We start from the raw sequence: 20,519 nt of genomic DNA, 5'->3' as shown, positions 1-20,519 counted from the left end.
GGACGAAAGTCCTTCAAACAACGAAGTTTTAAGGACAAATTTCAATAAAGAAAATAGGCCATAACTCGGCTGTATCCTTGCGTATCCTGACAGGACATGTGTCAAAAAAATTGTACTGACCAGGCCTACCAACTGGCCAAAGGACATCAAGATCGTCCTTGTAGTTTCAGAGATATAGCGATTTTACTGAAATTTTGTGTTTTCAGTCGATTTTCCTTGCGGCCCGGGACTGAAAATTTACCAAGTCCAGGATTCTTAGATGACCCCATAATGTTTAAATGCAGTTCGGTGCAGGTGGTCCTTACGATCCTAACGCACTATGTCCTTTGAAAATCTGCAAGGATATGGCTGAGTTATGGCTATTTCTTTCCTCAAAATACCCTTTTAACTCTCTTATGATATTTTTGATTCAAATGTGCTTTTATCTTTTCAGATTGAAGGATTCAAGGACTCTACTAGATTCAAAGGACTTTTACGAATCTAACAAGGCTATTCCTACCAGGATCGGACGTATTTTAAGACAGATATAGCCAAAAATGTTAATTTTAACAGAAATAAATTTACATTGAAATCGTCCAAAAACATGTTTTTTCTTTCTGTAAATGATCAGCAGCCGCAGCTGTTACTTAACAGCCGACTTTACAGCACTCATGGGCGCCCCTTTCGGGTATGCAACGAAATTTTTTCGATCGCTGAAAAATTTTGTCGACCTTCTGTGGATTTCTGTTTGCCTGGTATTTTGGCAGAATTTAAGAAAAATCTCGGCAGCCACCGGACGCCCCTGGCGGGTATGCAACAGATTTTTAACGTCCGTCGATTTTACAATTTTTCACAATCCCATATCACTTGGAAGTAAAAAAACAGGAATTTGTTTAATAATTTTAAATTAATTGTTTATTTTTGCTAAATTTAACAATTTTGTGGTTTTCTTAATGTATTTTCGATTTTAACTTAAAATGGCTATATCTGTCTTAAAATACGTCCGATCCTGGTAGGAATAGCCTTGTTAGATTCGTAAAAGTCCTTTGAATCTAGTAGAGTCCTTGAATCCTTCAATCTGAAAAGATAAAAGCACATTTGAATCAAAAATATCATAAGAGAGTTAAAAGGGTATTTTGAGGAAAGAAATAGCCATAACTCAGCCATATCCTTGCAGATTTTCAAAGGACATAGTGCGTTAGGATCGTAAGGACCACCTGCACCGAACTGCATTTAAACATTATGGGGTCATCTAAGAATCCTGGACTTGGTAAATTTTCAGTCCCGGGCCGCAAGGAAAATCGACTGAAAACACAAAATTTCAGTAAAATCGCTATATCTCTGAAACTACAAGGACGATCTTGATGTCCTTTGGCCAGTTGGTAGGCCTGGTCAGTACAATTTTTTTGACACATGTCCTGTCAGGATACGCAAGGATACAGCCGAGTTATGGCCTATTTTCTTTATTGAAATTTGTCCTTAAAACTTCGTTGTTTGAAGGACTTTCGTCCTTCGGGTTGTATTTTCTTAAATGGGAGGGTGAGGACTATCTGCTGTCCAAAGGACATCCCGATAGTCCTTCAAATGGCGAAGTTAGTCCTGAATTTTTCGATTTTTGGCCATTTTCTGACTAAACCCCTGTAATAAATTTTAGTGAAATTTTTTGTCGAATCTTGGAAATCCTTGAATGCCAATCGATAGTCCTGCTCCTCACGAGCTCAAAAAGGTATATCCTTCCGATATCCTTAAGGATATGACCAAGATATGGCTAAAAGAAGAATGTCCTTTTTAAAAAAGTAGCCATATCTCTGCAACCAGAAGGACGATTTTTATGTCCTTTGGCCAGTTTGAAGTTCTAGTCTATACAAGTTGGTTGACACAGGATTTCTTAGGATCCGCAAGGATACTGCTGAGATATAGCCATATTAATTTACAAACCAAATGTCCTCATATCGTGGCTGCTAAAAGGACTTTCGTCCTTTTCATTATATTTTCTGAATGGGCAAGAAAAGAACAGTTTGATAGCCAAAGGACATGCCGAAAGTCCTTGATATGCCCAAGTAATGGCTAGTTTTATAATAATATCCTTTTTAGAAAAAGAGCCCTAGCTCGGCCATATCCTTGCAGATTTTTAAATGAAATAGTGCGTTTGGATCGTAGGGGCCAACTGCGTCGATTTGCATCAAAACATTATTAGGTCATCTAAGGATCATGGCCTTGTAAAACTTTTAGCGATATGCTAGAAAATATACTGAAACAAAAAATCCTTGATATCTTGAAAACTAAAAGGACAATTGGTATGCTCCTTGGCCAGCTGGTAGTCGTAGTGAATACAATTTGATTGACACAGGACTTGTCAGGATACATAGGGATATGGCCTAGCTGTATGATGATTTGTGTGTACAAAAATGTCCTTTTTGCTTAGCTGTTTTGATGACTTTCGTCCTTCTTATAGAATATTTTTGAATTGGATGATGAAGACTATCAGCTGACCAAAGGACATCAGAATCGACGTTTAAGTTTCCGAGATATTCTTATTTAATCTGAACAACATATTCTATTAATGGCGATAGCTTGGGCATATTCTTATGGATGTCAGCAGGATACACCTTGTTGATCTCGTGAGGAGCAGGACTATCGATTGTCATTCAAGGACAATCTGGCCAGAGAACATCAGAACCGATCTTCCAGATTGTTAGATATTAATGATTTTGTGCGTTATACCAATTTCCTTGCGACCCGTGACCCAAAAATTACCAAGTCCAGGATCCTTAGATGACCCCCTAGTATTTTGATGCAGGCCGATGCGCTTGGTGCTAACGATCACAACGCACCAAATCTTTCGAAAATCCGCTAAGATATGGCCCAGTTATATGCATTCAAATATAACATTTTTACTTGGCCTGCCAAAAATTATCTATTGCATACCTCAAAGGGATGCCCAAAAAAATTTTATTCGCGGCTGTTAACAGCCGGCTGTTAGTGTAAACAGCCTACTGTTAAAGATGCTAACAGACGCCCCTTTCGGGTATGCAACGTTTTATTTTCTGCCAAACATAAAATCTGGGTTTTTAAGTGCACATAAATTAGCCATATGCTTGCGGATTTTCGAAAGATTTGGTGTGCGTCATGACCTGCTATTGCTGATACATTCCATTTTGACTTTAAAACTTTGTTATTGAAGGAATTTTCCAATTTTTTTTTAAATTTTGGGCTGGGCGCCTTCTAAAGAGACGCAGAATTAAAGAAGTCAACTCATCCAATCGATTTAAACAATCACCCTAATCTTGACAATTTTTATGTTAAGCTTGACAGTAGAATAAGTAGAAAATATTCATATAGGATTCATTAAAGTTGTTCCTATAATAACAGTAAATTTTAAATAAAGCAAAGTTAATAGGAAAAAAATATGTACGGACAATTGAAGTCAAGCACTAAAATGAGTGTGGTACCTATGTATTTGTAAGGACGTTCAGAAAATCGTACGATACGAGGAATTGGCAGATAAGAAATATATACAAGCATATACATCGCACCCTCTTGGTTTTCGGCTTGTCGCTTGTTGGTCCCAGACAATAATTCATTGTAGTTAAAAATAAAAGAAATACTCTCATACGGATTGCATATTCTGCACAGCGCAATTTAATTGCTGGGAATGCGACGCATCTAAATGTTGAAATCTCGGCGTGACAGCAGCTAAATCGACCCCGATTGCCAGTTATAGCTTTATTTAATCAATGTACTAACTCAAAACCCTGCAAGGATATGGCCGAGTTAAAGTGATATTTCTAAAGAGAACATTCAATTTGTAGTCGTAGCCACTAAGGATGTAGGATTCCATCAAATATTGGTCTATAAACACCAAACTTACCAAATTAAAGAAAGAAAATATTTCCAGTAAAGATGAAGGGCATAGTTCGGTGTCATGCAACGGACATTGAATCGTGCCGATAGTTTCAGAAGCATCAAGGATAATATTTTAACGTTGCGTCCTTACAGCCTCTGATCTTGGATTGGATGCAATCGATCCATCGATGACCTTTTAAAAACATGAAAAACAAATTTGTCATGACATGAAAATAAAAAAATAAACAAATGTTTGTTAAAATTTTAGCTGTGCACTTAAATACACGTGATTATTTAAATAAATATTGAAAAGATAAATATTTCATTCATTCATATTATTAAGAACAAATATAAATAAAATAAAATATAGCATTTTTTATTAAATTGAATACCACACAATATTTCAGGGGGCAATTAATACAATTATCGCATTTAATTCTATGCCACAATCCATGTGATATTTCCTGCAGCCGGAAAAGCCACACCTACACTCAAACAGCTGTACACACACACAAACATACCCATAGACATGTCGTAGCTCACTTGAAATCTCGTGCCAAAAGTGAAAACTCCGCTGGGAGCTTGGCTGTTAGCCGGAACATGAGGGACGGGGAAGGCCATTCAATTACACCTGCTTACGAGCATTACAACGCCATTATGGTATGTGTGTGGAGTGCCAGTGTGTGTGTGTGTGTGTGTGTGTGTGTGTGCGCGCGCTCTTTGATGCTGGGCACTTGGCAGCAAACGCGCTGGCGGCAGCGTCGACTACGTCCTCAACCTTGTGCTGCAGACTTGCCAACAATTTTATTACATTTTCGTCTGTCGACACTTTTGTGTTGTTACTATTGCTGCTGTGGCTGCTTATTACTTAGCAGCAGCCGCAGCAGCAGCACAACTCGAGCCCAAAGTGCCAACAATAATAATTACAATAGCAACAAAAATCACAGCAGCAACTGTCTGCCAAAAAGTTTCGTTGTCTCCGTTGCCGTGTGCCAAAAACAGTCGACGGCAAATGCCACATAAAACATAAATGAATAACAGCAACAACAGCAACAATTAGAATATACGAAAAAAGAAACAACCAATTGTTACGACTACCAAAATACCCTGTGTCAAGTATCTAGTTTAATATAAATTGCAATTAAAGCAAATAAATACTTAATATTATAGTTGAGGATAACTTTGATTCTTACTTCAAGGAATATATATTATGTGATAAAGAGAGCATGCAGTGAATCGTTAATACCGCTGCAGCCGATAACTGATTACAGTAGGGTATGACAATAACAGCTAGCGACGACAACAACAATTAGAGCGAGTCACACACAAACATTCAAAGTAGAGACAGAGCAAAAGAGATGAATATACAAAGTGTGGGGGAGGGAGCAGGGTGGGGGGTATTCGGCGCACTTTTGCAATTTGGCTGCTCACGAAAAAAAATAGAGAAGGAGAAAGAGAAACTAAAACGAAACTCGGCTGCAAATTTTTGGTTATTAAATTTTCAATGTGGATTTGAGTGCCCCCCTCCCCCTACCCACACACACACACATATTCTACTATACGTAGCTGGCATAGTTTTTGGCCCTAGACCAGACGCAAAGTGTTGAAACATGTTACACACTGCAAGCAGCAGCAACAACAACAACAACAGCAACAAGGAGTTGCTGCTTGTTGGCGTGTTTTTCGTGCAGATTTAATTAGTTTTTATTACCACAAAAAGAAAATGTGCCTCTTATTGTTGTTGTTGTTGCTGCATTGCATATGGAACATTTCATGGATGTAGTTTTTGTTGTTGTTTTTATTTTTGTTGCTATTGCGGGCAGGCTGAGTCTCCTTCTTTGGTTCTGTTTGTTGCGATTTGGCGTTGGTGTCGCTGTTAAATAGTTCCATTTTATGTTGCATACTTTTAAGCTGCCGCATTTGCAGTTGCATGTGTGCACCCTTGTGAATGTGTATGTGTGTGTGTATACATTTCGTGTTGGTTAGATAGACAGAAATAGACATAGACTCGGGGTGAGGCAGACAAAAAAAGAGAGGAAAAGTAATTTACTTGACATTTATGATGCAGTTGTCAAGGACAAGCCGCAATATACAAGTATAAATGAATATAAATGTATGAATGTGCTCTAAAAGGAACCAAAACATTAGCACATGACCTGGTTTGCATGCCGTTTTATCAGTCTTTTTCTTTTGTATATAAACGCATTTTTTTAATTTAGTAATGGTTGTTTTTTCAAATACATTTTTTGTTCTCTCTTCTTTCTTTTTCCTACATTCAGCATTTCATCCATTTTGCCCACCTACCGATATATCTATCTATTTAGGTATCTATCTATCTATATATAACTCCACCTTGTTTTGTATCTCCATTTCTTTTTTAAAACTCTCTCACTTTTTTATGCTACTCGTTCTCTTTTCCACTCTCTATTTTACTCTCTCCGTTTTTGGCTCGATCCACCTCTCTATTTTTCTGACTTGCAATCTTGCTACTAAGCTGGATCTGAGTCTTATTCTATAGTGAATGACATTTAAATTAAGGACATGTCATATAAGCATTTCTCTAAGTAGTTTCTCTTCTTGGCCATTAGGTGTCCGAAAAAAAGCTCAGCAATCGCAATTTGGCCAGCCGCAACCAACAACAATGAGAATTGAGATCTGACGAGAAGGTGGCCTCAACAGAAGCAACAACAACAGCAAACGATAATGAAAAAGTGGGGAAACAAAACTGGAGGCAAAGTTTGGCACTAAATTCACAAATTGCTCAAGTTTTAAAGTTTCGACAGCCCCATGAAGGGTTGAGAGAGAACATTTTTGGTTTGGGGAAACTATTCAAAAACAGAGATTTACGCAATCCATAGGCGAGAGGGGTTGCCCAGGAAGCTTAGCCGAGAAGTTCGAATAGAGCCGGGCGGGGATAGTTAACAGATTTGCTTGCATAGTTTGTGGTTTGTTGCCTTCATTTAACTGCCAGTTGGTAAATTGAAACAGTAGCAACGATTGTTGTTGTTGTTGCAGTTGTAGTAGATTGTTGTTGTTTTTGCTGCTAGTTTAACTTGGCTTAGTTGAGTTATTAAAAAGCAATTTGTGGCCGTCAAGGCAAGTGTGTGGCAGATTGAGCGTAAATGCAGCTGAGCTCAAAGTTACCCCGCAGCGCAAAAGTTGTTTGTTGATTGCGTTTGGGTTGAGGGGGGAGGGCCCCAATGGATTAAGCTCCATACGAGCCAATCTATAAGCCAATCTTTAGCTAAACAATTTCCATTAGAAACAAAAAAAATATAAAGCTTGACTTCCACTGCTGGCACTTTATGCGACTTACCTAGCTCACGGCTCACGGAATAAGCTTTCGGAAATTAGGTATGGGGATGACAATTCTTTCCGTATGATGTACTTCAATGTAAATATCTGAAAATAAACAAAAAAAATATATTAAAAATGCATTATTGCTACTAGATATACGTACTTTTGCATAATTATTTATATATATTACTCTTTTATTATATGGAAAGAGCATAGTCAATCTAATAAATGCCGAGTTTGGTCAGGACATCTTGAGAAACATAAAAGTTCTTCCAAAAACTTAGTTTTCGACCGATGTTTTCTATAAGATACAGTGACCCGATCTGGTTAGTGCCAAAGTATAAACTGTCTGGAATAGAGGAATGGTCCTAGGATAAGTCCTATGACACAGACTCAAAAATGAAAGACTAGTTCGTAAAGAAACATACAGACGGATGCTTATGCTGATCAAGTATGTAAACGGAAATTTTATAAAGAACATGTAATTATTGTAATATACTAGACAAAGGCCATATTAGCTTGTGTTTATAAATTTTATTATTAACAGCTTTAATAAAAACTATAATAAGAAAATATGTAATAGATTTTAAATTTGCAACTGACTATCAGCGGGACAGTAATAAATATCAGGGACCACAATTCAAAAATATTCGCTAAAGCAACTTTACAAAGTTTATTTAAAACACACATTTCGGCAATAAATTTAGAGCAGCAAGAAAACAAAGAATCCGCGAATGTGCCACAAAATAGAGTAAAACTCATGAGAAAAGGATAACAGCAACAACAACTGTCTGGTAAAAATCGCATGCAAATAAAGCGAAAATCATTATCTGAACATGAGAATCTGGTTAACTTCGTTTAGAGCAAAGGCAAAAAATAAAAGAGAAGGCAACATTTTTCAGAGCGGCGAAATGCAAATGGGCTGCCTGAAAAGTGCTGCCAAGTGGTGAAAGGATGCCCCGGCAAGGAGCCAGAGCAAGGACAAGTAGGTGCCAACAAGTTTGCGACGTTAAAAGTTGTTGAAAGCGCTCGGGCGCCCAGCTTAGGCGGGCAGAGGGAAGGGCCGCGCAGCCGGGGCAATGTCATATATTATGTTAGTCAAGGCAGCTGGCAACGGCACCTGCAACACGCGCAACAACAACAACAACAACAACAATGCCACTTGCATTAAATAACGGAAATGAAAACAAAAGACTTCAACTTCCGGCCAAGGCGCGAGACGGAGAGAAACCAAAGCCACCAAATTGCACTCGAGTGAAAATGGAAAGTGGAAAATGGCAATGTGGCTTTTGTTCACTCGCCCTCTTCCCACTCGCGCTGTCTTTCTCTCTCTCTCTCTCTCTCTCCCCCTATATATGCATCTATTTTCTGCTGCCTGCTTTGATTGCATTGCCAGTTGCTGTTGAGCGGAGGGCAGGTGTGTTTCGAGTCCCGCATGTGGCATAAATAATTTGCACTCAACGGGCAAAACAAACGACGGCCAAAGTCGGCACTTGTAGAGCTCCACCACACTAGGTTGACTGGGGGGAGGGGAATGTGGAGGGGGTCGGCATTTGGTACTCGCAACCGGGAAACATTTCCCGCTGGAGCACGTGCTCTGGTGGTTTGTTCTCCGTTTGTTCTTCTCGCGCTCTTGCAACAATTTTTATTACATTTGCCACTGTTGCTCAAGTGCAAGGACACGACGCGTCCTCCTGACACGCGGAAAAGTCTAGGATTCTCCAAGGAGACTTGTGGCATGCGGTGCAATGAAATTGGGTTCAACTGATAAATAGCTTAGCAAAAGCTTAGAACCGTACAGTTAATTTTCCTATTTCCAAACAGAAATATCCCCACATTTGCCTGGTTCAATGAATTATCTGTAATCTATATACAGGAAAAATTGAACGAACAGCCTAAAATTATATTTTTTTTTAACAATTTTAATGACAAAAACACTTTTTAATATAAAATTTTATACCATCCAATATTGTCAAGAGAATTCATTATATTCCGAATCAAATTATAATGAACTTATTAATTGAACAAAAAAAAACATAAATTGTCAACCTTTAAGGCAGCGCCAAGTTATCACATAAGAATTTTCACAAAAAAAAATCAATATATTTTAACAAAACTAAGCTTAAATATGTAAATTTTTAATATTTGTTTTCTCTTTTACAAAACAAAAACAATAAAAAGAAACCAAATAGTCAAATTTTAAATCTGAGTCAAGTTATCTCAAAAACCTTTTCTCAAAAGAAATTCAATATATTTTAATAAAACAAAACATTAAAATACAAATTTAAAATACGTTTTTCCATATAACCGACTCAACAATATTAAATATTTAAATATTTGCCTTTGAAAATTCGTTTAGAAAATATTTTATTGGGCGTTAAAATTGAGCTCGAAAAAAGCGCACACAAAAGTGAATGCAGCCTGGAATATTTTTTTTTTTGCTCGGCTAGTTTTATGTGCTGCTAACAAAAAATAAAACTGCTAAATAATGTGAGTCGAGTACCAGGCCCAGCCCATTCCCACGTCCGTGCCCAGACTCAACTCAGTACTAGTTCCCCGTTGAGCTTCAGTTCCAGTTAGGGCTTTATGGCTGCGGTGTTTCAGTCGATGCAGCAGCTGCTGGCACGTGTATGAATAAGTGGGAGCTGGCCAGCTTGATAACGGCTAAAATTTATTGGCAATTGAGAGACTGGCAAGTGGCTAAAATAACTGGAGAGTGCAAAAGAAAGGCTCGCTTGTGGCTTGGCTTGGGTTAATAGAATTGCAGCCGAGTTGCGGAACAAAGGATTAAAGCAGCAGCAAACAGGACAACGAAATGAAGTTCAAGCGCAACTAAAGCCACTGCAAAAGTCCTTCTGCGCATGGAATTTGTATTTATGATGACATTAAATTGCCGCCAAAATAAGAAAGGAGCAAAGCAAAAGGGCCCAGCCGTAGTTAGGTGAGGGGGACAACTGCTAACCAGGCCAAGATAAATAGCAAAACAAAAACCACTCAAAGCCGCGTAAATTGAGGCGGCACTCGTTACCCCGGCCCAAAAGAAGTAACCAAAAAACTTTTGCCCATTTTAGTTTTTGCGGTCAGCACCGAAACCAGCTGGAGCAGGACATGGACACGGAAACGGCAAAGGAGTGTAGAATAGGACAGGGATACACTTAGCGCCAAGTTGCTTTTCGCATTTTTTGCGCGACTTATTTTCCTTTTCTTCTTCTTGTTCTGCATGTTTACTATTTTATTTTATTGCGGCGCGTCGGCTTGGCCCAACCAGAAGAACAACGGCAGCAACAGCAACAGAAAAAACAACAAAAACTTAGCGTTAAATTACTCTGAGCTCTCGAGGGCATAAAACCGAAAATGGAAATTTATGTCCCAATTGCATTTCGTACTCCCTCCGCAGGCTCTCGGTCCAAATGGGAAACTTTGCCCGCTCAGATTATTGGTTCCATTTTATAGGCTGTTCCCTTTAAAGTCCTCTAATTATATTACATTTGCATTAAAATTGTACATTTAATGCATCGATTAACACTTAAGTCTCAAATTCCATCGCTCCTGTCCCCTGTGGTCAGGCGGCTCATTAAAAGGTAATTTGATATCCGCTTCGACTTTTGAACCGTGTGGGGCTGTAAACAGCGCAGCTATTCTTAGAAAATACGCTTTAAGTTAAATGCTTGAGTGAATCAACAGTAAACGGACCCATTTATCATTTCCTGTCGCGTTTCTAAGCCCCAGTCGCGACGACGTCAGTCCTGACAGACCCCAAAGCCCTTGTCCGGCAGGATAGAGTATATTTTTAAATGCAGCTTTAAGTGCGGCGATGGCACAGGGTATGTATCTTAATGTATGCATAGCCCAGAAATTGCAACTACCCACGAAATTAGATCAAAGAAAATCGAAAGATAAAATCGCAGCTGATTTTTTGAGCTGAATAACGAAACGAAGCGTTACGAGAAAATTGATTGCCGCTGGGAAATCGACGCTGGCTGATTAAAATATGTAAATTTCATAAAAATCCAGAAATACTTAAGTTTTTATCTTTACCCAGTTCCAGAGGCAGCCACCAACGTGATGAGGCAAATTATGAGAAATCGAAACCGAAACCAAAACCGAAAAGAGGCTCTTTGGGCTATTTGGTCAACATTTAAAGTAACTGCCCAATTCGGTTTCCAATCCCAGTTGCTGTCTTTTGCCTATCGATGGCAGCCCATCTCTGTGCTGTCCCTGATTGTCAGTCGCGATTTCCAGAGTAAACTTCGGTTCCGTCCACTTCCTCCACCCACTTCCACTCCCCGCCCTGTTCGTCTAAGATCCGTAAACAGTTGGAAGACGTTGCTAACAAGTCTAAGCCGCTTGCTACGGAGCAGCCACAAATAATACACAGATAGAAAAACAGAAGGGGAAGCCACAATAAAAAGCCAGTTATGGAGATGGAGCTGAGATGGGCGTGGGATGGGGCTCTGAGGGAAGCGATTGCAATTGCGATTGAATTCAAATTCCGATGTTGCACTTCAAAGTCGAGTTGAAACCGAGACGAGTGAAAACCTGCTGAAGTGAGTTTTTCGTCTCAATCTCAACCCCAAACCCTTTTCCTCCTCAATCGCAACCTCATTCACAGCGCCTTCGTCAGTTCTCATCGGTTTATCCTGTTAAGCTCGTTTGCCACGGCGCCAGTCGAGTGGAGTTACCCATTCAGCACACTCCTTGAGTTTGTTTTGCCAACTTTGAGGGCGTGGTAGAGGCAGCAACAAGAGTAGGTCCCGGAGCAGGGGCAGAGGTAGCTGAAGCATGAAGGCCATTCGTGGATGCGAATGTGGTTGCTGCTTCTCTTTGTTGTCGCCTTAAATATTTTATTGATGTCATTTCGACAATGGTCCAATGTTCACTTGGCTGCTCTGCTCTGCTCTGCACTCCTTGAATGTTGAATGTTTTATTGCTGGCTTGTTGATATTTTTATCATCCTCCTTACGCAGCTCTTTATCCTGCTTATGGCTGTTTACAGCGCTTTAAATGTTGTCCTTCAAATGTTGTATTGTTGTTGATGCTTAAAAGCTCAAATCAAATCAAATTTGATGCGCCTCATTTGTGGCAATTACTTGTGGCGAGTACTTGGGAGTGAGAGGGAAATAAAGTCATAATATTTATGACTTCAAGGGTTAAGCGGGGGAAACCCTTCACACGAGTTGACCAACATAAATATTTATCTATTCAATTGCATAAAGTTTCTTAAGTTATTCTTTGACCACGTTCTCAGCTCATGGGTTCCGTTCCTTTGTGCGCCGATAAATTGAACAATTTTCCATTTATGCGAAATGCACATACAACTTTTTACCCCACACACACACACACACACTCGTGTGCTGGCACGCAGGACGTCTTTTGTACAGGACACTTCTTGGCTGTTGTTCGCATCCTTTAATAAACTGCTCGCATAAAGAATTGGGCGCAGATAAAAAGTATGGCAAACATGTTCCACACAAAACTTTGCCACACACATTTTCCATTTTTTTCTGTATGCCACGCCCCACTTTGGTAAGCCCCCCAACTCTTGTTAGGCATGCACATAGAAATTTTGTTCATTCTGATAATTCTCTTTTATGTGTTCTTTTGGCGTCTAAAAGAATGCAACTGTTTTACGGAATTGGCTCGCAATTTGTCGCACAAATATGCAGAAGTCGGAAAATGCGAGCTATGAAAATTGCCAACCAAATGCCAAGCTGCACTGGGCACAATGCGCTTGAACATAGGGCTCATTTACTTATGTGTCTTTATATATAAAACAAAAAAATAACTTTAATTTATAAATTTCGAAAGCAAGAATAACGATAAGAAGACCTTACTCAATTAAAATACATGCATATACATATATTGTACGTAAAATTTGTTTCTTAAAGTCAAGTGAACAATATATTAATAAGTATATTAATTATATTTTTAGTATTATTTTTAAAGTGATAAGTATGTTTTGAAAATCAATACGAAACGAATTTAAATAAAATTTTAAATACTAAGAATAAATTATTTACGTACGCGTCGTTGTAAAATCTATGAAATTTGGTTAGTATTATTACTTTCTTATTGTTTTAGCTCTTTAAGTGGCATTGCTTTAAGGTGTGGCACTCGCTGCTCTCTTCCGATAATCGAAAGCTATTATGCCCACATTAGTCTGTCGTCTCCGACTTGGTTTTTTTTTATGCAAATATTTACATATGCGCGACGACACACTTTTCACGCCCAGTGTCCTTGTCGGCGGGGGCGGGCGGCGCCCTCGAGGCAGCTACATTTATTTTTCGACTGTTTGCTAAGGCTGCTGCCTGGATCCTGGCTGCCGTCTCGTTGTCCTGCTGCCAGGCTCTCTGTCTCTCCGTCCGTCTGTCCGTCTGCTTGTCTGTCTGCCTGCCAGCCTGTCTGTCTCGTATTTTATTGTTATTTTTGCTATTAAATTGCTTCGGCTTATCGCACGTTTAAAAAAGCAGCAACAACAATGATGATGTGCCACGCCCCTCTCCCCACCCACTCCACAACCGTTTGAATTGTAACTTTTAACTCCATTTATTGTAAATTGTTGTTGCTCGCTTTGCCGCAGGCGCGGCATTGCGTACGTGGGCGTGGCATCTATCATTACAGATAAGAAAAGAAGCAAAAAATACGCGCGTGTTTGCTTTTTCCTCTCGCTTGTCTTACAATTTTCCAGTTGCCCCGCATTCGATTTTCCATAAAAAGAATATGCCGGCGGCACGTTTCTTTATTTCTGGTTGGGCATTGATGATGCCGATATGTTTACTCAGGCGCTGTCGTTTATCTTTTGTTCAGGAATTTATCTATGCCATTTTATAAATTGTGGAAAATTTTAATTTAAAAAAATGTATATTCTATGTTATCAGCTATAAATTCTTATAAATTAGCCCAAATCTCAGTTTAGAACAAATATGAATTAAGATAAACAACTATGTAAATAAATGTTTCAGCTTATCTTTGAGAAGGTGGTCAGAAACTGATGAAAATAATAGGAGCTTAAAAAGAAAATCCATGAAAATAAATATAAATAGTAAATTAGGCTGTGTGGCTAACTAAATTTAACCAAATTTTTAAATGTTAATGTTTTGGGCCTGCAACAATTATCGCGATATTCGCAAATGGCATAATATTAAAAGACTTTCGACAATTAGCTCGTTATGGCTCATTCAGAAGCTATTATTCCAGTTCCGTGGAATAACCCAACCGTGTCCATCTTCAATTGTAAATTTATTCAGTAAACTTGTTTATATAAGCTGATGTTGTTAAGAGCGAGTTCATAGGCATAATATAGTTTACAATTCTTAGGTCAAAAGCCAACAAGTTGTTGACTCCTTTTGCGAGTCACCTGGCAACGGCTTAAGACAATATATAAAGAGCGTAGATACAAATGAAAGCGGCCGAGAACAAAAACGCAAACAACTTGAATGGGCTGTCAACACAACTGCCTAGGTGGTACCCAGACCTGAACTAACTCAACTCCGGCCACCCACTCGAGAGCAAGTCAGTCTGTTCGTCTGTCTGTCTGTCTGTCTGTCTGTTTTTCGACTCCTTGCCAGAGTTTGACAGCCCGTCGAGGCTTTTCAAATTGAATCAACACAATTTTCTTTGCCAGAGTTGCCGTCGTCTTCTTTTTGTGCATTTCTAAGTGACCTGGGAGGGAGAGGCCCCTACTCGTGCTCGTGCTCGTCTCGGCGGCACTTGGCAAGCCACTTAATTACGAAATAATAAAGATTCTTGTGCCAGACACTGACGCCTTCATTAACACAATTCTGCTGATGGGCCTACCCCAGTGTTGGCAGTCCCCAAAACTTATTCTAATTTCAGCGCAACCCACAAAATGACCTGGTTACATTTGTGGCTGCATTGCCCCCTTTTTACTTCCCACCGCCCGCGACACGATGTTAATTTCAATTTGTAAAGTCGTCAGCGCGGTCTTTACCCCCTGGGATCCAAGCAGGTGTGGGCGTGGTTCGTGTCCGTTTTGCCGATTTGATTATTAATTGAAATTATGCTGGTCGGGGCAACGCGCATTGAATTTCTGACAGTTTTGGCAGCCAGCTACCAAATTTGCCAATCCCCCAATTGCCGCAATGGTGCCAATTAATTTGGACCACTGGGCAACTGAGCCTGTCGAAACTGTGGCAAACACAAATTACGTCTAAACAAATTGCAGGTGGAGATTTGTAAGTATATCAAATGGGTTCAGGTGGATAATAAAAGCTAAGCAAATACTAAATCTCTACAGAAACTCATTTAATAAATTATTTTTAAGGCTTTTTATATTATAGAAATTAAATTGCAGATACAACATTTTTGTTAAATCAGTTGAACTGTACAAAACTTCTTTGAAGGAATAAATAAGTAAACGTGGGTGTTTAATGGATCTGATTACTTATGATACCTATATAAATCATTAAGAATATTATTATCAATAAGAGAATTTTATTATCAATATATAATAATAATAATCATAATAAAAGCACAACAAAAGATAAATAATTAACAAGAATTCAACCTAATTGTGGGCAAATGCTTTGCTTTGAAATGGCTTTCTAAGCAACGCATAAATAAATAATAATATGAAAAGCTGTGAAGCTTTCTTCAAACCCAAAAGTAGACCCTGCAATGCAAATTTTAATTTCAAAAGACAAGCAAACAGACACACCCACATACAACGCAGTTAACTAAACAGTTCTCAATCAGTTGTCAACACATTCCATATAATTTTTGGCAGGTTGTACACAGATCCCATTTCACTTTGATATGCAGCAAAATGTCAGTGCATGTCCCGTCTAGCATTTCTTAGGTTTTTATTTTTTTGTTTTTGTGTTTGTGTTTTTTGCCCCTCCGGACGCTGAGATCCTCTGACATTTATGATGACAGGCGGTCATGTTGTGCAGCGTACACAGAGCCAATGCCTGAGCCAGTTGCTGTTTCAGACCCGGTGCCAGCAGCAGCAGCAATAGAGGCAGCAGTCACAACTGATGTTGACACGTGCTACATCATCATAGCCGGCGATTCTTTTGCGTTTTTGCTCAGCTGTCGTTTTGCTGGGGCACGTACAAAACATAAAAGTAACTGCACTGCGCTTTGTTGAAATAGTTGCAAAAGGTGGGTTCGGGTTCTGGGGCAGCTGCCAGTAGAAAGAAGGCCAGCATGCAACAACGCCCAAATTCAAACTGGACTTCAAAGTGTTAAAATTGCAGCGTCACGGCGAATCTGCGAATATGTGTGCATGTGTGTGTGATATTGTGTGTGAGTGATGTCCGTTGAGTGCAATGTGCTCAAAAAAAAAAATAAAAAGTGGAAGACAAATATAAAAAAAACCGACCAGACATAAGCCCGAAAGAAGAAAAAGTGCATAGCCTAATGACGACGATGCTGAGAGGCCACACATAAAAGATAATATATCTCTTTGAGCAGAGAATGCGAGTTTAATCGAAAAGGCAGAAAACATCCAAAATAAAAAAAAAAAACGCATTCATCTAGGGACCCGCTCTCTTTGATGTTGGGGCAACACTAATATTGACTTACCGGAACTGACAGCTCATTAGACAAGTAAGCCTTAATGTGACGCAGCTAATGCTTATGTTAACTATATTTAACATGTAGTCAACTATTGTAAATGCCACGCAAAAAGTGCGTAACAGCACTATTTATTTTCATTAACAGAATTTTATGAACAGAATGTTATTTTAAGAACTAAATATCTAGCTGTGTTCAAAACAAAGATCTATGATATTCAGTAGCAAAATATATAAATACTTTTGATAACATTTTGTATATTACATTCTTTGCATTTATATAACATATTGAAATATATATTATGCTGCTATATTGATGAGCAATATTATTAATGCTATTGAACTGCTGAGTGTATGCCAAAGAACAGCCTAACAAAATGTTTAGTCTTATAAAAAACATTTTAGTTAGCGAGGTGATCTTACTAAAGATATATAGTTATATATTTAGATCTATTTTATATCGACTGAAGAGTATGAAACTTCAGTTGAAGAATATATATATATATATATAAATATGAATACGTTTATCTATCTACTTTTGCACTTAGTTGTCTTATTAAAGCTTTTTATTATATTTGTTGCATTTTGCAGCAGTATTTTTTTGTAAAACAATAACAGCACAATCAGATATTAACGCGTTTTAAGCACAATAAGCTGGTCGGTCAGCTTTTGACCAAGCCCAAATCCGTAACCCTCTGCGGTGTGGGCCTCATGATTATATCATATATTTTTCATGATATTCCGCCAACAATTTTTAAATATATCTACTTTTTTTGTATTGCTACGCTGATTTTTCTTGCTTGTTCCCTCAATTTTTGTGCTGTTGTATAATTTATGCAAATTTAAATTTCGCACTTGACGGCACTTGCGGTTTGTGCTTTGGCTCTTTGGCATTTTGTTTTATGAGTTGGTCGCTGCTCATTTTATGCCACTTGCCTTTTGTCTCTTTACAATGTTTTATTTACAACGGCTCCAGCCCCAAAGTGCAGGCAAAAGAAGGCATTTTAGTGCTCAGTCTCGTATAAAATGTCGACATACATATGTAAGCTGTTTTCGTAGAATACATTTTGGGGTCTGCGAAAAATATTTGAAAAATGCGCCGCAATTGGCAATTATGTTGCCCATAAGCACAGGCAATCATAAAAAGGTGCAAACATTAAGTTTTAACGAGTCATTTCAAAGGGGTTTTAATGCTGACCAAAAGCATTGTAAATGACCTGGCAAAAAATCGAAGAAAAACTGTCGAATTAGGTTAGCACTGAATTTTACACAAACAAAAACTATGTAGAAAATAAAAAAACCTCTGATTGAGCTGTAAATTCATATATAATTCACATTATATATCATTCATTAAAAATTTCACATTTCATAAAGGTTCATAATATTTTTATTAATAATTTAAAGCGGACTTAGCTGAATAATCTGTATATTTTATCCTCATGCTCGTGCTGATGAGTTATTTATAATTCAAGGCCATTTAGAATAGCCATGTGAAATATTCAAGCAATATTGACATTTAAAAATATATAGAGAAATCATTCTGTACATTGTTCTATTTCAAGATATAGTTTGAATAAAAAAAGTTGGTTTTAATATTTAATGAAAAAAAAAAGAAAGTTTCCGCTTTATGTCCAAAACTAAAACTAAAAACAACAAAAACTTTTATAATATTAGAATAAACATATTTCTACACTCAGCATTTTTCTAAATCAATTTTATCGTCAAATTCAAGATAATAGTTTTTATCAATTACTTTTCATTCAATTTCATTTTAAAAAGTTTAGCCTATTGCTATTTAAATTTCAAATTGTATAATTTTTCATAAAGATTTTTTTTCTTTTGGTATGTTTCTCTGCTAACTTAGCATAAAAGTTTATTTAACTATAACAGAACTAAGTCTTCGCTCAGTGTACCGTTTAAGTGTGGAAATAATATTCTTGTCTTCGCGCTGCTTCTACTGGCCTTAAAATCATTTGGCCAACACAGACACAGACCCACACACATACACAATTCCATATACAGGCCACAAGTTAAGCCGTTTGCGATTTAGGCGTCGCGCACGTGACGCCGCAATTGAGAATTCGTTAGCTCATTTTTTATTGCGGTTTTTTGTATTTCTATTCTCGGTACCAGCGACTGCATCAACGAGTTTGTCGTGTGGCCAATTAAGCGATTATCGATTGCCAGCGATTTCTTTTGCAGAATTTATCGCAGTAGTTGGCCGGTGCGTCGCTTGTGGCATGCTACACTTTCTTGCCGCAACTTCAATTAGACGCTTGAGCGAGTGGCACGGCAGCTCATAAGCAGATTTGCAAAGCGCTGACTGTGAAATTTCAACGCCGCATATTCATAAATGGCTCAGGCACACACCGCCCCCAACGTAGCCTCCCAACCGACTGCCAACCCTAGGTAAACCTAGATGAACTTTAAGCTGCTTGCCTTAAACTAGAACTGTGCATGATTTAATAATTTATTCCCGGCCAGGGCCGCGGGTTTTCGCACAGCTCAGTGAGCTGCTGAGGCAGCAAAGGGCAGAGGACGCAGGACAAACAGATGAGCCGGGGGACGAACGTGGGTAAACACAGCGTTGGAAAATCATTGCAAGGATATAACAGCAACAACAACAGTAACAATAACAACAACAACAACAACAGCAACAACGGGAATTGTGCAGCACTGACTGTGGTAATGGCATTGGCAACCTTTTGTGGCAATCCTGCGAAAAGGATCTTTGTTTTTGAGACTGTGTTCGTGTTTGTTTGCCCAGCTTTGGTTCGTTTCGCTGCGTTCCGTTCGTTTCGTTTCGTTTCGCTTTAGTTTGCTTTTTGCTTTGGCTCTCACATGATAGTTGGCACGGTTACCATGAAATCAGCTTCATCGTTTTCATAAATTCTTAAAGCGGACATCATTGAAAAATTGCCAACAACCTTCGCGTTTGTATTTGTGCAACAGCCCAGCTGAAGAGGGTGATGTAAATATATGAATAGATATACATGAGGGTCGAGCGGGCGACAGACAAACTAGGGGTAAGGTATAAGGGACTGTGGCAACCTTTACATTGATTTGAACATGACATGCACTTGCACGCAGTCAAGTGAAAGTTGCCATTGACTAATCCACAACGAGATCAACTTAAAGTTGAGTGTAAAGAAAATTTTACAAGAGAAAGAAGAATGCTAAGCATGTTGCTTTTAAAATGTATTATATTTATAAGCACCCGTTATTATATTTAATTTTCACTAAATATACAAAATATAAATAAATAAAATAAGAACACTATAATAATTAACGATTCTTTCAGAAATCATTTATCTTTCTGAACATCTCTGCACATTATAAAGCAGTTTATCTTCAGTAATCTCAAGTATATTTCCTAATCGAATCATCTTTCAATTTCTTCCAAAACACACCCATCACAATAAACTTGCCGCAAGCCAAAGTTAGATATCCAAAAGCAACAATTGTCAAGCATATTTCCTCGCATTAATTCTAATAACTAGCCACACAGCCACAAATACTTTTATCTACCCCCTTTCCCTTACATTAACACCCCACAGCAACAAAATTCGCCCCATAAATATGTACAACAACAAAAACTATTAACACAAACACAACGCAGAGTTATTACAAGGACCTCAACGATAAGGCAATCGGCGAGCCCAAAAACCGCAGCTTGTCATAATAAAGGACATGATGGGACGCACACTTATATGGACAGAGCAACCGCAGGACATCCATAAAACACTAGTACAAAACGCAACCAGACACAAACACAGAAGGACCGAAAGGACCAAACGGACGAAAGGAGTTGTGGTGCCCGTGATGGACATGGGCCAAGGCGTACCGTACGTGACTTTGTGA

At 38.5% G+C, this 20,519-nt stretch overlaps 1 protein-coding gene across 1 annotated transcript in view; it reads right to left on the bottom strand.

The window, feature by feature from the left end:
* Positions 1–933: 933 nt before the first annotated feature.
* The window catches only part of LOC115763252 (UPF0585 protein CG18661), a 66,485-nt gene continuing 46,899 nt past the window's right edge, over positions 934–20,519 (bottom strand). Inside the window, exons 6-8 of the transcript XR_004017890.1 lie at positions 7,142–7,227; positions 3,851–4,018; positions 934–1,057 (exon numbers count right to left, since the gene is read on the bottom strand). The gene's annotated coding sequence lies outside the window, so the exon portion shown is untranslated. The remainder of the gene's footprint in view (positions 1,058–3,850; positions 4,019–7,141; positions 7,228–20,519) is intronic.

The sequence above is a fragment of the Drosophila novamexicana genome, unplaced genomic scaffold (assembly GCF_003285875.2).
Source record: "Drosophila novamexicana strain 15010-1031.04,08,12 unplaced genomic scaffold, DnovRS2.1 tig00000689-arrow-pilon, whole genome shotgun sequence".
NCBI classification, from domain to species: Eukaryota; Metazoa; Arthropoda; class Insecta; order Diptera; family Drosophilidae; genus Drosophila; species Drosophila novamexicana.
The sequence above is the reverse complement of the archived record's forward strand: the minus strand, read 5'-3'. Positions and strand labels throughout refer to the sequence as shown.